Raw genomic sequence first — 14,578 nt, 5'->3', positions numbered from 1 at the left:
TGTATCACAAACTCCAATTAGCATTTTCTGAATGATGAAAATACCTCTCACGGTCGGAATGAATGGAATTTTCAGTTTGACTGTCCCTCCTCTCGCCTTGTGCTCATACCTAGTTGAAGTAAGTCCAAAGGGCCTGCTATCTAATCAGTTATTGCTAGAAAAGCTCTCAAAAATGATTTGAGAATCACAAACACTGGGTCTCTCTAGAATCAGCCAATTGAAGTTTCAGGCATTAACTCCTGCCCCCTAAGATGAGTGTTTCCTAACCAGTGAGCCTTCAGGCCTGATCAGGTGTGCCACAGAAAAATCACCACTGCCTGACACTAAGATCCAGTCCAGCTTCATGGACTCTGCTCTCAGCACCTCGCAGCAACAAGAGACCCCAGCGATGGCTGTTAAACATGAAAGGAGCTCCTTTCTGATTAGCATGTGCAATCACACACAATCTGTTCTAGCTATAGCATGAGCCTTTAAGCATGGTGATCAATGTGTGTACAGAGTACTGGGAGTAATGGCAGTGGAGGAGCTCTAGAAACTACATCAAGCTGCCCATGCCAGATTAACCTCTCCCTTTTCATTTAGATTGAGTTCATGCCTTTTCATTGGTAGCTCAAGGTGAGTTACATTCAGCTACAGTAGGTATCTTCTCTTCCCCAGAGGGCTTACAATTTAAGTGTAATGTTTGGCCGACCACAGGGACTTCCCCCATCAGCCGCCTCACCCATCCCAAATGCTGCCAAGCCTTGCAGGACACTGCCAGGATTTCTTCGTGTCAAGAATGCCACCATCATGCCTTCAGTCAGCCTTGCCCTGTCTCCCCATAGGCATGCATATGCGTGCATCTACTCCAGCATTCTAGGCCCTGAGGCGGGAAAGTGACTCGTGGCACCCCCTGATGATGTCAACCCAGCTGGGTATTTAAACCCCAGTCAAGCTCCAAGCCAATGCCTCGGCAAAAGGTCCTCCTGCCGTGTCTTCGCCTGCAGTGTGTTGCTTTGTTCCTGCTCTAGCTTGCCTCCATTCTAGCCTGTCTTGCTTCTTGGACTGCCTCTTGGATATGACCCTCTGCCTGAATACCGACATTACCTGATCTCCACCTGCCCACACCTCCTGCCTGAATACGGACGTTGCCTGACCTTTGCCTGCTTTAGCTGTGGCCTGGTTACAGGCTCCACCTCCCTGCATTCCTTGGGACTCTCACCTAAATCCTGCTGGCCTCAGAACCCGACGAGGCTGGTACAGGTGAAGGCTAGCTTCTGTCCCAGTCCTAGCAAGTCTGCCTCCTGACGATGAAGGCCTAGTTGTTTCGCCAGCCGGGCAGGATCCATCCCACCATAGCCAAAGGGCCTTACACGTTGTAACGCCAAGGGCCTGATTTGCCAAGGCTTTTCTCCCAGTCTGTGTCTATGGGAAAATTGCTTATTAAATGAGGCCCTAATTTTTGTACCGGAGGCGAAGGAGGGTGAAGTGACTTGCCCAAGGTTATAAGAAGTGTCAGCGGGATTTGAACCCTGGCTTCCCTGGTTCTCAGCCTGATGCTTTAACCACTAGGCTACTCTTCTACTGTGAGGAGTTCATTTTATTTATATTCCGCTTTTCAGCACTTTAAAAGCGGATTACATTCAGGTACTGTAGTTATTTTTCTGTCTCCAGAGGGCTCATAATCTAAGGGCCTGATTCACTAAGACATTTCTCCCACTCTGTGTCTGTCTATGGGAAAATGCCTTGACCCGCCCCCACCCCATGACGTCACTAACATCGGACAGTTAAGACAGCCTCAACACCAGGCGTCGCGCGACAAAGGGGCTCTCCCCTTTGTGCACCCCTTCGTGCAAACCTTTGTGTATATGTAAAAATTTATTTTTATGTTTCCTTTAACTAAGCTGTTTCATTGTATTCGACTAAGGAATTTTTTCCTGCTTTTTCTATTTCACTGTAAACCGGCATGATTTGCATTTAATGCAAGAATGTCGGTATATAAAAGTTAAAAATAAATGAATGAGGCCCTACGTTTGTACCTGAGGCAACAGCTGGTGAAGCGACTTGCCAAGGTCACAAGGAGCAGCAGTGGGATTTGAACCCTGGTCTCCCTGGTTCAAAGCCTGCTCTAACCATCAGGCTACTCCGCCCCCCTCTCTCCCTTTGTGTTAAAGTTTGGAAGGTAGGGCTCTCAGCAGTTCCCTAACTCTTCTTTTGGCCATGTGAATCCTCTCCGTGTCCCCCCTGCCTACTCCGTGGAGGTAGGTGAACACAGTAGGTGTCTTTGTTTACTAACAGGGTAATTTTGAAAGGAACGCGCATGCACCCATAAACGCCCTTATTGGTGTGCGAGCAGAGAGGCACTACAATTTTAAATTGCGCTCGCAAGTACCTGCGTATCATTTTAAAGTACCCCTCCTGCGCATATTTTGGCTAGGGCTGTAGTGGCTTTTACGCACCTCTGCAGGCGAATTTTAAAACATGCTTGTGAGAGGGAAAAATGTTTCCAAGTAGTCTACTAGTTTGCCCAGTTCATATTGAGGTCTTAAGGACCCATCTGCTTCTTCATTCTGTAAGCCCCCCCCCCCCCCCCCAACTTGACCCCCAAACCTTCACACTGTGCTAAATGTCCTATAACTCGAGATTTCTAGACTTGCTCCTCATTAGGACCAGAAGTAAAGTTACGTGGTTTAACAAGCCGACGCGCCATGGTCGGCTTTTTTTTTTTTTTTTAACTATGGACATTCGCACATTTGAGGTGAATCTTAAGACCCGTGCACAGGCACATGTTCGCTCGTTTGCCGGCATGCACAAATGGAAGCATCAATTTTATAACATATACATGTGTGTTATAAAATCAGCTATATGTGAGCACAATGTTATATTGATGCATGCAAATGCCGCCTCGCACACGTAAGTGGGATGAATTTTAGTAGCTAAGCGCACTGACGCAATAGCCCTTTTTCCCAGTTCACTCCCAGTTCGCCCCAGTAAAGGAGAGTCCTTCCTAATCCACCTAGCTAACTTTCCTCCCTTTTACCCCTGACCCTTAAAACCCCACTGACTAGCCTTTTTTATTTTTTTTTGTTACATGACTTACACGCCATCCATAGCAGAAATAAGGTTATGCGGTACTTACGCGCAAACGTCATGGTTCAGTCCCACTCTGCCTCTTTCTGAGAAATTTTTTTAATGCATGTACAGGGAGATATGTGCATAGTAGCATGGCTTTTAAATTCCGCACGGTGTGCACCCGGCTGAGTCACGCGCATATCTCCTGGCTTTAGCGCACGTAGGGCTTTTAAAATCAACCAGACAAAATTGTCTCTCCTCTAACGCCCATGCCCCGCCCCTTCTTCTCGATGCATGCATGGGTATGTATGCACGTACTTCATGGCTTCTTAAAATGCGCATTGCTGTCATATGGCCACTGTTGTGCGAGCAACACTTTTAAAACTGACCTATAACTGAATATGTAGAGATCAAGCAGTTTATTGGTTCTGGAGAAGACTTAATTATTTGTAGGTTGTAATACCTTTTATTGAACCAACCCTCTGTTTTGAAATTCCATTCACAGCATTGTCTCTGGATCAGTTTTATATTAGCCGGATCAAAGGGATTCAGTTGAGATGACACTCGTAAAATAGCCAAGAGAGCAAATGCTTTCCAAAGTCTGCTGTCAGGCGGCAATGTTCTGAAAACAGTTTTCTGGTGGAGATGTTTGCAAATATCTCTAGTGTGAGTGACAGCACGTGGGCCTCGTCAGTTTCAGACTGACAGGGACACGAGGCCTGTTGAAGATGCATCTGTTATTAAGCTGCTATTCCTGATCAACATTGCATAGAGTTGGGGAAAGCTGCAGCGGAGAATGTTTTAGAGGAAAAGAACATAGACTTTTATGATCTCCATGGTTAAAATTTCTGCCTACAAGAATGGGTTCATTGTTACACAGTTGGTTGGGTTGAAAGAAGACGAGAGGTCCATGAAGTTCAACCTTCTTTAATAGCTCTCTTGACAGGAAGGTGAAAAAAAATACAAACATACCCAATTCATCTGTAACCAATTCTGCAGCAGTGGAAAAAAAAATATTCTTTTTGGACCCCAAATAGGACAGTCGTCTTAAAATCTGCTTGACTGACACTCATTTTCCAAGAACAAGCTATTACATAATGACACAGTAACAAAGTAATCAATGGCAGAGCAAGACCAATTTGCTCATCCAGTCTTTCCAGTTATTCCTGTCCACACTGCAAGGATATATCCCAACTATTGAAGCTTAACCCTTTCAGGACATCATTGCTCTGCCAATCAGATTGTTTGTTTCCTCATAAGTTCTCCACAGTCCTGGATAGATAACCACACAAAATTCCACCCTGATCCAACATCCCCACCCTCTATGTATTACCACCAAGAACCATAATAAACTAGACTAGAGAGCCGCATATCTAAACAACCTACCATCTAGTTCTCTTTGGCCTTGCTGGTCAGGAACCAGCCACCATAATCTGCTGGCATTGACGCTGTTCCATAGGAAGCTGTAACCTGCCAATACCAACCTGGTTACCTCAAGGCCTGCAGTAAAGTTAGGCTGTGCTTTCTCCACCCTTTGTTTTGTTCTTCTCACCTCTGCTGTTGAAAGAGTGAAGGGCAGTATGTCAGCAATCATGATACCAAATATCTTTTTTTCAGTAAGAGCCATGACCATTTGTAAATGGTTCTCTGATGATATCAGGCTCCATAACATGCCCCAAGAGGTCCAGTTGCCATCTTTGCTTAGTTAAAAAATGGAGTAAATTTTACAAAGATTAGTCAGGAACCATACAGGTAAAATTGGGATTACATGGGTAGCATGGCTAAATTTGCATAAGTGGATTTTCAGCTGGCTATGCTCAGAGTTTCACAATGCATGTATCTTTAGCCAGAGTGAAAAGAGATAATCCCAAGGAGGATGGGGAAAAGGCACTTAATGTGGTCAGGGGAGAAAACTACATGTGTACAGTATAGTTTAAAAAATGTATGCATATACTTTATAACAATACAGAAAAATGAGATGTCTAAGACAATAATCAAGCTAGCATATATAGGAGTGTGGTATCAAAATGGCATAGTGCCCAATATGTAATCCACTGGGCTACAAACAGTTTCAGAAGAGTGGCATTGATTTCTTATCATTTACCACACACCTTCGTTTAATTAAGATCACAAATCCATGTAATGTGCTTTTGTTCAATTTTCACCAAAAAAATACAGACAAAAAAGGCTTGTTGTCTTCTTATTTTATGATCATAGCTGGAATAGAGAGAACATCAATGGAAAGTGCTTCCAAAAATACAAAATCCCAACATGGTCCATGTTTCAGCATGGTTTATACCTTCTTCAAGGTTAGATAAGCATGTCTCCCATTATACACACATCATTCAAGAGCCACGAGGCTTCCAAAATGGCGACTGGTTTGTAGCCCACTGCGGGCAAGAGACAGTGGATTTATATATATTTTGATACCACACTATGCTAGGTTAATTATTGTCTTAGTCACCTCATTTTTTTGTATTGTTATATTGAGAGAGGTGTTCACTCTTTTTTGGTTTAAGTGAATGTACTTCATTCCATGGTTTTAGCTGATAAGAGGGCACGCATACTTTTAGCCACATCATATATTGAGATTCATACACAAAGCATGCAAGTACCTTTGTGTTTGAATATCAGTTGGATTTGTGTAGGTTTAAAAGTAGGCGCATAGGAGCCATTCTGAAAGTGTATCCTGTTGTGTTTATTGACTATCTGCATTTGTGTGGTGATAGTTCGTTATTTAAGTGATGGTTCTACCAGCCAACCTTAATGATGTCCCAAATCAAAGCTAGTATTTTTTTTTTTTTTTTTTTTTACAACTTTGGGGACAATAGGATTTGTTTTTTCTACAGGGCAGGTTTTCTTTAAAACTCCTTGGATTCTATGCTTCGGGATCACTATGCTCTCAGCCGTCTTTTGCTGGCGCCAGTGTTTATCCCAGTTTGCACCCCTCTCAGTAATATCAGGGTGATCTTTCCTCTGAAGTGTTCAGCAGAAATAGATTCCCGGTGAGCCAACAGTAAGATATCTATTGCTTCAAAAGAAAAATTGTATGGTATTGACTCTTTAGAAGGAAATGCTAAACTGAAGTCTCAAAATACTTTGAAATTGGAAAAAAAAACAAACCCAAAAAACAAAGCTGTCCCAAATTCACAGAGGTAACCTGAAGTTAATAGAAAGGGGATGACCCATTGTTGTAGTTGTGTGAAAGGCCTCTTCAATCTTGAAATTCATTGGAAACTCAAGATGAGCGACATGAAGTCTTCCAGGCTCCCTGCAGACTGCAAATTGCCACTGTTGACTTTAATTAGACTCATTGTACAGCGTGCATGATTGCTTAGTGATTATTTGATTTTTGCCCTCTTCTTGGTCAGGAAGGAACCACTTAAGACTTCGGGTTAAATGCAAATAACTAGATCTGGGATGCATTGATTTCCTGTATGTGTGGAACTCTACTAAATGTTCCTGGTGTGTCAAGCCCAACTTCGCAGCTTGTGGTTGGGATTGGACTGCAAAAAGACACAAGGACTCGTGAATTTTAAATGATTTTTCTATGGAAGGAATACATTTTTTCTGCTAGGTACAGTAAAAACAACAACAAAAAAAAGTGCAAAAAGTCATCACTATTGTGTTTCTGCTCACGTCTGTCATTGATCCCACACAGACGAAGCGAGAAGATGAAAAATGTGCATCTGTGTATGAGCCACTAAAATGCTGCAGAGGGGAAGTATTTCCCTTCCTGTCTCATTTGAGTTTGTTAGGTGGTGGTAGCAAGAATTTTTAGATCTAGCAGGTTACAAATGTTTGTAAATCAATAAATGTTCTGATCTATAATAATGGCTTCACTTAAGAGCAGGGGGTTCCCAGCCTTGTGGGGGAACATGGTCCCCTTTTTCAAACTCCAAAACTTTTGTTGACCCCCCCCCCCCTACATGCATCTTTTAAATTTGTGCATGCAGTTAAATGCATTACAGAAAACTGATTGATGCAATAAGAAATATGTACTCCAGAATCATTTGTAATGTATAAAACTTAATATTAAATAAGGAATGGTTTCTCGTATAAACTGTGCTCTCCCTTATGCCCTTTCTTTATGGCCCTTACAGGAGTGCTACTCTCCACCTCCACCATGGCTTGTTCCTTCCCTTCCTGAGAGCTCTTCTGCCTGCCCTGCTTGCCCTTCTGTCCTGTTCACCCTGGGTCCCCTTTCCTGGTTCTTCCCCCCTTCTAAGCCCCTTCCTGAAAGCTTCTCTGCCTGTGCTCCTTCCTTCCTCCATGGCTCCTTTCCGAGTGTCTTGTCTCCTGTCCTCCTTGCAGTTCCTTCCCTCTCCCCTTGGTCCCATCTCCTTTATTTGGATTTATTACTCATGTTTTTTAATAAACAAATTCACCCGAGTTAGCCGGATAACTTATCTGGCTATCTCTGATTCGCCCATTCATCAGTCCTAAAGTTAGCCAGATAAACTTATCCGACTAACTTTAGGATATCCGGGTATATACAGCGGTGCAGCTGCACCGCAGAATATGCAGGCTTAGGCCTGGATTTTCTAAGGTCTACGACCTTAGAAAATCCTGTGATACGGGGGGGGTAGGGTGGCAAAGTGGGGGGGGTGGGCTTTCGCACCCAATAGCGCCATCATAAAAGGTGGTGCTAGTGACAGCGAAAAGGGCCCTTACCTTTTCGCCGTCAGCGAAGTTGTCGCGGAGTCTGCCCCGACTCCTCCCCTTCCGGCGCGGATTCCGCCCCGATTTAGTGATCTTATGCGAAAAGTCCCTTTTCGCGTGCGATCGCTTTGAAAAATGACCCCCTTAGTTAGCAGAGCTGTATGGCAACTAAATATGGACCCCAATATCTATCAACCTCAGGACTTAAACTAGGTAAAAGGTAGAACAGGATTAAACTTGAAATAAGTGACAACAGGACTATGAATACAACACATCTGAATGAAATCAACACAGGCCTAATTAGATAAGGATACAAATATCTCAGCATAATAGATTGTGTCAACATTTTCAAGGCCCTCATATAAATACAAATATCTCAGTAAAACAATAGATTGCAGTCTTTGGTTAAGGCACCACCTAAGGTGCTGAGCACTCCCTCCTGCCATCCTCCCTTTCTAAGTGCTCTCACTCCTATGCTCTCTCTCTTGCCCTCCTCACTGTGACCTTTCCTTCACCCTTTCTGAGTGCTGATCTCACTGTAGCCCTTTCCTTCCTGCATCCTTCCTTCCAACCCCCCCCCCCCCCCACATGACATAATACTCCCTCAGTACAGCATTTGTTTCCCCTCGCTGTCAGAGCAGCAGGACTGCCAAAGCACGCGCAGCAGTGGCGAGAAATGCTCCTTGGGGGTTCTGGTCACGTGAAGCAGAGCTGTGGAAGGTGCTAGAGGCTGTGCGCTTCCTTTCCTCCTCTTGACACAGCTTCAGGCTTCTTGGGGTGGCCCTCGGCTTTACTCTTCTCCTCTCCATGCCAGTTTGGTTTCTTGAGGCTGCAATCTTCTTCTCCTCGGCAGGAGATCAGGCAGTGAGGTTAGGCCTCGGAAGCCTTAGAGCCGAGCTCCTCAGAGGGGTGCTCTGTTCCTCAGCAGGTTCACGCTGGTTGCCTCCCTTCTGGCGGGAACACCTGTGATGGCCTTGCGGACCCCATGTTGGGAACCGATGCTTTAGGGCAAGGGGCGTTATAATTGAACTTACTGTGTAGGAACCATGTATACCTATACCACTGTGCAATTAGCTTATGTTGTTGATAAGCAGGGATGTATAAATTTCTTTAAAAGAGGTTCACCAACCAATTTGCTAGTACCATTCATCATCATCATCATCTGCAGGTTTGTCCAATAGACTTGCAAACCTTTTCTATAAGATCTAGGTCTGCTGCTGGCAAAATCCACAGTGGATCTGTGGAAATCCACCGCAGGTACAGGCAAAATCCACGTCTGACATGTGGAGATCAGTGGAGGTCCCCTGATGTTCTTCAGATTGCCTGTGATTTTGCCAAGATCTATGAATCTTTGGGGGTTTGAACTTGAATCAGGCTGAAGACCACCCAAGCTGAGCTCTATGTATCCGTGATTAGCCTGATATGATATCTCCTTCACCACAAGACTGAACATCTGTCACACACACCATAAATTCTAACTGTAACAATCTACTTTTTACTGAGGAAACTCCCAACAGTGTACTACCGGAGGCTCAAGCATGTCCCTAATATAGTACTTCCTTGTATGTGGGGAGAGGAGGAAGTGAGTGGGGAAGGCTGGAGAGAAGCAGTGAAACTTTTTTTTTTTTTTAACATGGCTTTGTGCCCTTGGAAATCAGCAAGAATTCCAAGCTGTTTGCTCTTATGAAAGTGACCTTAAAATATTATTTTATCTGTGCTGCAAAATATTTGCCTGAGGCAGTGGGGCTCTGTGGGAGTAGGTTTTTTTTTGTTTTTTTTACTTTTGTGTAAGACTATGTAATGTATATCTTGTTTTAGATGTTATTGCATTCTGATTAATTTTTTTTTTTTTAAAAAGAGTTCATTTATAGCCAGCAAACCCCCACAGCTCTGTTTTCTATATTAAAATTTGGTGAACGGTCTTGCTTTGCATTTTTCTCCTTGGTGAAAGATTGTTCCCAGCCAATGTATAATTAACGGAACAGAGTCAATCAATTCTTTATATAAAGTAATTAACAAAATGTGCCAGACTCCTACAAAATGTTTGATTTAATCTGCCTGTAGATGTAGTTGTTGGGGATCTTTTTCAGGTTTTGTTAAAGGCACATGTAAGGCTACCCACAGGTCCCTTACCAGGTAAACATATATTTCTACCAGGGAGCACATATGAATAAGGTTAGAGGAGGAGTTTAGCATAATACAGACATGCCCTGCTGGGCAGTGCCTGAGGTTTTGCAGGAGTAATAAAACCAGACTCAGAAAGGTGAAGGAATAGCCTAGTGGTTAGAGCAGCAGGGTAAGAATTGGGGAAGCCAGAGTTCAAATTCTGAGGACGTGACTTATAACCTTGAACAAGTCACTTCGATCTCCATTGCCTCAGATCCAAACAGGGAGGATAACTTTCAAAGAACTCCCACGTGGCTCCATATACGTGCTCGGAGATCTGCTAAGATATTGTATAACCTGCACAGATTATGAAATAGATGTATGTCCACCCCCTACATTCGTGTGTATGTTTCAGCATGTGTGAATATCAGCAATGCATTGAAAGTGCATACATTTTTCTACCAATTTTATAAACATTATAAAAATATATTTTATGTGGGGAAAAAAATATAACTTGTTTGTGTTAAACCCTGTTTTATATGCAGAAGTAGATACATTTTAAAATATGTACGTGTACTTGAATTCACCGGTTTGCCAATACCTCCACCAGTTCACCCAGTCCTTCTCCAGTTCATGGAGACCCTCCTAGTACTTCACTCTGAACTCCCCTAAGTTCACTCAGACCTCCCACCCAACAATAGGAGACAACAGACGAGTCTGATATCAATTGGGCTAATTAGCCAGGTGTAGATTGTGTGAAGAAGTTGCCAGATGCAGGTGCGTAAATCTCATAAAATAGCAGTTTCTACACGTTCCTCTTGGGCCCCCACCCAGGCGTGCCCCTCGACTGCCCCTATTGTGTGCAGTTAAATGTGGGTGCAAAACCAAAAATACGCTCATACTTTTGATTTTCTCAAGTGTATGCTACTTTTACATGCGCAAGTCCTTTGAAAATTACCAATAAGTATTTACCCATCCCTTTTGGGATGGGTAAATACTTATTGGTACCTGGCAGTAACGCACCTTAGACTACCAAAAAAAAGGCATGAGCTAAATCTAAATTATTTTTTTTTAACGTGCTTGGCTCTCTTTGTAGTAGGGATGTACACCCCAAAAGTGTTTTGTTTCAGGTTTGGGGATTTTTTTTTTTTTCTTCCCATTTTTCAGTTGGAGTAAAATTTAATTTCGGTTTGGTTCATTTCCTGAACTGAAAACTAACCCTCTCCCCAAAACAAACAAACAAAAAAAAACAACCCAACTAAACTGGGCCTTCTCAAGGCCCACTATCCACCTTGCCCACCCCTCAAGACATCCCATAGGGCCCAGGCCTGCCCAGGTGGGGCTTTCCTGAAGCTCTCCAATCCCTCTTCCACCCTTTTTTAAAAATCTAGCCTGGAGATGAGCCTACCCGACCGACTGAGCCAGGCTCCTCCCACTCCCCAGAAACATGGGCTGGGACCAGGGACCTCCCTTTCCCCCCCCCCCCCCCTCCCATTTACCCCCTTGCTGTGTGGGTCTGGACTGAAAGCAATAAAAAGCATGGGAGCAAGCCCAGTGCTCCTGCCCACTGCCTGTATCTTTTAGAAATGGCCCTGATGTCAGCGGGACACCACTTTGGTGTTGGTCTCCATTCTGGCTGGCACCATCATGTTGATGGCATCATTTACTAGGGACTGAGGACTGCACCTGCTCCAAGCCCTGTAAGAGTGTATGGTTAATGATGAAGAGATCCTGGGCAGTGTTTGTTAATCTTGATTTAAGAATTAATCCAGTAAGAGAAGTATGTTCAATAACTTGGAACAGGAATCTGACAAGTACTCAGAAATTTCCTTATGTAGAAGAAATGGCTGAAAATAAATACTCTGGTTAATGAGGTCCAATATTCCCAGCTGGTAGGTACATACAGAAAAATAAACTGATTAGGTATGTGATGACATAGAAACAGAGTCTTGTGGTCTTTATCTGCTCTCATATTCATTTTCCCTTCCTCTTGTATGCCACATCTGTTTCCCTACCTTTAAGGATATATCCTGTGCTTATCCCATGCTCCCTTAAATTCTGTTTCTACTGCCACTGGGAAGTTGTTCCATTCATTCACCACCTACTCAAAGAAGAAATATTTCCTTATGCTTCAATTATACCATAAGAAACCTTACTTACAGTGCTCTTTAAATTGCATGCAGAATGCCATGTTGTCAGCCCTGTGCCATGAGCAAGACAAGACTCCTTGCCAATGATTTTTCCATTTTCAATTATTCCATGGTCGTCCGTGGCTCAGCAGATGGGTTAGTGTGAGACAGCAGATGCAAACAGATAGAACTCGGTTAAAAACCTTTCTGAGCATGCCAAATAGCAGAGTAGGGTTTTAAATTAACATTCAATCACACGAGAAGCAGAGAGGTAGAATAATAGTATGTACCTTGACATTGGACCTAGGGTGAAAAAAGGTACGGTAATGAATCTCTGAGTGCCTTGCTAATAAAAGCACACAGCGGCAAATTCTAGTGTCAGGCGGGAGAATCATTTGGTAGCCTCCGTGATGGCTGCTGCTGTGTGTTGTTAACACGTGAACTCAAGAGAATAAGACAGACAGAGGAACTGGCTAGATTCATGAGCGGCTGTACTGGTAGTCATTATCAGACTCTGCTGTAGACTTTGGTGATCTACCTGGAGCTAGAGCAGAGTGAAAAAAAGAACCTGTGTATATGTATCTGTATAGGAGTAGAGGAATAAGAGGAATGTAAAATACCATGTACCAGCCTGATAGAAACAAAAGAGAAAATCGAGCTGAAAAACTACACATCTCTGTCAGAGCCAATACATCTTATCATACAGTGCTGGCATGCACTCTGACTCTTCATACCTTCCAAATACTTGTCTATGAATGCTTGATGGCTTGCCCCATTGTGTATTTAAGAGATGGAGAGGGCTATATTGTGAGTTAATATGGAGGCTATGGGTGTATTTACTCTGAGCCAGCATAGACTGGCAACATTCATTCTTTTGCCTGGTGATGACAGTTTTGAAACATTATTTTGGAGGGAGTTTATCCAGTTTAGGAAGACTGTTTCATCAGGTACTGGCCTACAAACTGGATGGCAGGAAACAAAGAAACAATACTGTTAGGGCACAAGATGTTTCAACTTATCTTGAGCTGGCATCTGCTTGGCTTGGGACTAGTGCCTTGTGCACAAGGCCACAGAATGACTTGCATATTTGGGCAGCCGATAGCCTGGGGCTTGCCCTGCCCCTCAGGATCCAGGGATTCAAAAGGGGTGTTGGAATGCCCCAAGATGTTCATGGTGTTTCGATGGCTTAAAAAGCCAGACCACCGTGTGGATCCTGTAGCAACCCTGTAAGTTCGGAAACATCCTGTTTAAGAGTATTGTGCCTGCTGTTCAAGAGTAAGCTTTATTGATAATCTGAATCTTGGACTGGATTAATGAACTAGATTGTGCTTAGCTCCAAACAGTAAGCATGTGCATTCTAGCCTCTTTCTTTCATGACTGCAATAGTTACAAGCCAGGTTATCTCTGTCTGGTTCCTAGTGAATAAATCAGCATTTAAATACTTCTGAGTGGCTGATGACTGCAGGAGCTTCCAACCTGTCAAGCATTGAGGATACTTGAGCAAGTTGAATTGTGGTACATTTAAAATACAGCTTTATTGATTTCAGATCAGTCCACAAGTCTAGAGAGTGGCTGACCAAAAGGAGCTTTTCCTGGAAGTTGCAGATACAAATAGTGTTCTAAACCTGTATGAGTTCAGAGTTTTTGAAACTGAAATTGGTCAAAAAGGGAATCCTGAACACCGATCTCCCCCCAAAACATCTAAGAATGTCAGCTCTTTATTATGTAGTATTGCAGGCATGGAGGAGTAGAAGCTAAGGACATCACATGCTGTGACTGTAGCATTTGCCTTCTAAATCTTTCTAAAATTCTCTCCATGTATTAAAATACTGCAGCTGTGAATCAAACAGCTTAAATAGCCATTCCCAGGTAAAATTGGGGCATGAAATGTGTTAAATGCGCATGCCAAAGAATTCCAGTGTGCTCTTTCACAAGAATGTCCTAGTAAACTGAGTTGCTATTAAAATCAATATAAGGACTCTGTGGCCTCATTAATGTCTTGTGTAAGTTCCAATTGTATTTTTCTCTTTTATTTTCTGAACACCAATGACCACCAAAGACTCGATTAGTTCACTAGTTTTAGACTGCTGTAATTTACCTACATTTTTTCAATTAAAAGTATGCCGATTTGGTGGAAGTTGAATAATCTATTTTTGTGTAGTTGACTTTGTGTCTAGGATTATGTGACCCATCCTTTGAGGAGAAGCAAACCTATTCCAGTGTTGGGTATGGCCTAGAATATGAGATTTGTGTTTCCACAATTCAGTGTTGACCTGTATAGCTGTCCCGCGTGTCATCCAATCAGAAGGCTAGGTTGGGTAATACATTGAAATCGTCTGCTCAGTGTGCTGCGGCAGTCAAAAAAGCAAACAGAATGTTAAGAATTATTAGGAAGGGAATGGTGAATAAAACAGAAAATGTCATAATGCCTCTGTATTGCCCTATGGTGAGACCGCACCTTGAATACTGTGTACAATTCTGGTTGCCCGTATCTCAAAAAGGATATAGTTGAGATGAAGAAGGTACAGAGAAGGGCAACCAAAATGATAAAGGGGATGGTACAGCTCCCCTATGAGGAAAGACTAAAGAGGTTAGGACTTTTCAGCTTGGAGGGGGGATATGATAGAGGT

General features: G+C 43.1%; 1 protein-coding gene across 7 annotated transcripts in view; it reads left to right on the top strand.

Annotated features, from left to right (window-relative positions):
* The window catches only part of LOC115074156 (neurotrimin-like), a 1,324,894-nt gene that overhangs the window by 533,250 nt on the left and 777,066 nt on the right, over nt 1-14,578 (top strand). The window lies entirely within an intron of this gene.

Source organism: Rhinatrema bivittatum, chromosome 12 (genome assembly GCF_901001135.1).
Source record: "Rhinatrema bivittatum chromosome 12, aRhiBiv1.1, whole genome shotgun sequence".
Lineage (NCBI taxonomy): Eukaryota > Metazoa > Chordata > Amphibia > Gymnophiona > Rhinatrematidae > Rhinatrema > Rhinatrema bivittatum.
Note: the sequence above shows the minus strand (reverse complement) of the source record. Positions and strands in the feature narration are given on the sequence as shown.